The following is a 2,949-nucleotide window of genomic DNA, read 5'->3' as shown; positions in this document are numbered from 1 at the left end:
TTCTACACCCAAAGTTTACGGCTCGCCAGAAACTTAAGTTAAGAAGCAGCAGTCGTAAGACCGCTGCTCCTTTACTTGTCTGCCACCTTTTAGGTGGCGGACTGCAATCATCCTGATCCAATACGATCGGAATGATTGACACCCCCTGCTAGTGGCCGATTGCCAGCGAATGTGCAGGGGGCTGCATTGCACAAGCATTTCACAAGAAATGCTTGTGCAATGTTAAATGATGACAGCATATGCTGTCGGCGTTTAGCAATGTCGGGCGGACATGATTCGCTACAGCGAATCATGTCTGCCTGGCAATTGACCCCCAAGTGTCCCTTAAAGGAGCTATTTGGAAGAAACAAAAAACGAAAATGCACATTGTGTACAGGAGAGAGAGAAACACCTGATAGTGTTGTATTTATAGTAGCTGAAATTTATTTGTATATAAACATTTGACACTTAGGTGCTCACCTTGTTAAACCTCAACTTGTGAGGGTATGCTTAAAGACCAGGAGGGAATAACATTTCCTGTCTGTGGTAATATTGTCACAATCCAAAGTGAAAGACAGGCTGTGATCCTTATTTTAAGTGAAAAAAGTAAAGTAAAAAAAAATATAAAGAAATTAAATTGTAAAAGTTAAAAGGAGTCCTATTAATTATCCTGCTGAGTTCAACAGAATCCTCCAGTTCACTGTTTCTGCCTTGTGAGGAACTTTTGTCCTTTAGTATATATGAGGATTTTCTGTAGCAGCTTCTCCTGAACACTTTTGGTGTTCGCTGCTGATCACAGAAGATTATTATTATTATTATCGATTATTTGTAGAGCGCCAACAGATTCCGCAGCGCTAATATGTCACTTCCTGTGGGTATATCCCTTATGCATTTCATGAATCCTTGTTCAATTCTTCATAGGGTAATGCCCTTAGTGCCTCTTATCCTACTATATATAGAGGGTTGCAATACAATGTAACTGAGTTGGATTTTTTTTATGTTACTAAATTGGAAAAAAAAAAAAACATAACATTTATGCTTACCTGATAAATTAATTTCTTTCATGGTGAGGAGAGTCCACAAGCCTTGATATATGGGATTAAACTCCAGTCCACCAGGAGGCAGGCAAAAATTACCCAAAATATAATCCCTCCCACTTCCCTGTTCCTCTCAGTCTAAGGTATAGCCAAGCAAAGGAGAATAAGAGAAAAGCAGGAAAGGACAAAGTAGGGTAAATGAGGTGCACACTAAACTGTAGTAATTAAAAAAACTGAAATATAGGTAGGGTCTTGTGGACTCTCGCCACCATTAAATTAATTTATCAGATATGCATATATTTTTTTTTCTTTAATAAGGTGGTGAGAGCCTTGACATATATAATTTAATATCCAAGGTATGGAGTCCACAATACTGAAAAAAGGGTTGGACAAACGACAGCCAGGTACATCATGGCCCAGACACTGCAGCCTGGAGAATCTTCCTGCCAAGGACAGCCTCCAAAGAGGCAAAAACTTAAAAATGGTAAAAGCATGAAAAGAAGACCATGTAATAGCTTTGCAAATTTTTTCAACAGAAGCCTTGTTTATGAATGCACAAGGAGCAGATTCTGATCAAATATTATGAGCTGTAATATTATGAGCTGTAATACAAGGAAGATGAGATTTCCCTGCCTAAATGCAAGCTCTACAAGTTAATTGTTTTAACCAAGAGGCTAAGGTAGCCTTCTGACCCTTACACTGACTTGAGAAGAGACAAGGCAGAAGATGGACTAAAATGTTTAATAGTTTGATGTTAAAACTTTAAAGCTCTAACCCAGATGTGTAGATTCTCTCCTTAGCATTTTTGGGAGTAGAACACAAGGAAGGGAAAAACATCTCCTGATTAATATTCTGGGGAATAACCCTCTTTATTGAAGAAAAAAAAAATTGTAATGAGTCCAGAGCACTACCTTATTTTAATGCAAAATAAGATAAGGAGTCTCACAAGATGGTATGGACAGTTTTTAGACTCTTCTGGCTGAAGAAATAGCAAAAAAAGAAAAATTTCCATGATACGAATAGAATATCTAGACTATATATTGTTTTAAAAGCAGCTACCTGCAACACTCTTTAAACTAGGTTGAGATTCCAAGGAGAAGACACCGGTCTAACTACTGGTTTAACAAGAGTTTGGACAAAGGCTTGAATATCTGGTAACTAGCAAGAATCTTGTGATACAACACCGAAATAGCAGAGTTATAACCATTCAATGAAATGGCTTATAAACCTTTATCTAACTTGTCCTGAAGAAACTGAAGACTGCTTGGAATTCGAAAACAATCTCAATGAAAACCTTTCGAGTGACAGGTTTACTAGCTTGATTAAGGGTGTTGATAACAGAATCAGAGAAACCTCTCTGACAAAGAACTAGGTGTTCTATTTCCATTCCTCTAAATTTAGCTCCCTTATATATGGATGTAAGAAGGGACCTTGAGAAAAAATATCCTTCCTTAAAGGAAGCGCACATGGAGGATAACTGGACATCTGAATCAGAAACGTATACTAGGTTCTGAGTAATGAATAGACCATGGCACCACAAGAGCATCTAAATCTGCTTGAGAGTCCCTTTATCTTGCAAAGTATCTGGGAAGCTTGTGATTTAAAAGAGAGGCCATCATATCTATATTTTGGAGACCCCAGCAACTTACTATCTAAGCAAAAACTTCCTGGTTGAGAGACCATTCCCCAAATGAATGGTCTGACAATTGAAAAAAAACAAAAGCTTTACAGTTGTTGACTCCCGGAATTTGAATGGCTGAAAAAAATACATTGATTTTGTTCTAAGAATTAAGAAAGAAAGGGCGCCTCATAGCGTAGCCAAATCTTTAACTCAAGGAGGATGTGTATAATATATTAAATGGCACTTACATTTAGAGATGGCACTTTGTGATGGAAAAAGTATGTTCAGGCAGACTGACACTTGCAGCGGTTA

Source organism: Bombina bombina, unplaced genomic scaffold, assembly GCF_027579735.1.
Source record: "Bombina bombina isolate aBomBom1 unplaced genomic scaffold, aBomBom1.pri scaffold_831, whole genome shotgun sequence".
Classification (NCBI taxonomy): domain Eukaryota; kingdom Metazoa; phylum Chordata; class Amphibia; order Anura; family Bombinatoridae; genus Bombina; species Bombina bombina.
This window is presented reverse-complemented; position numbering follows the sequence as displayed.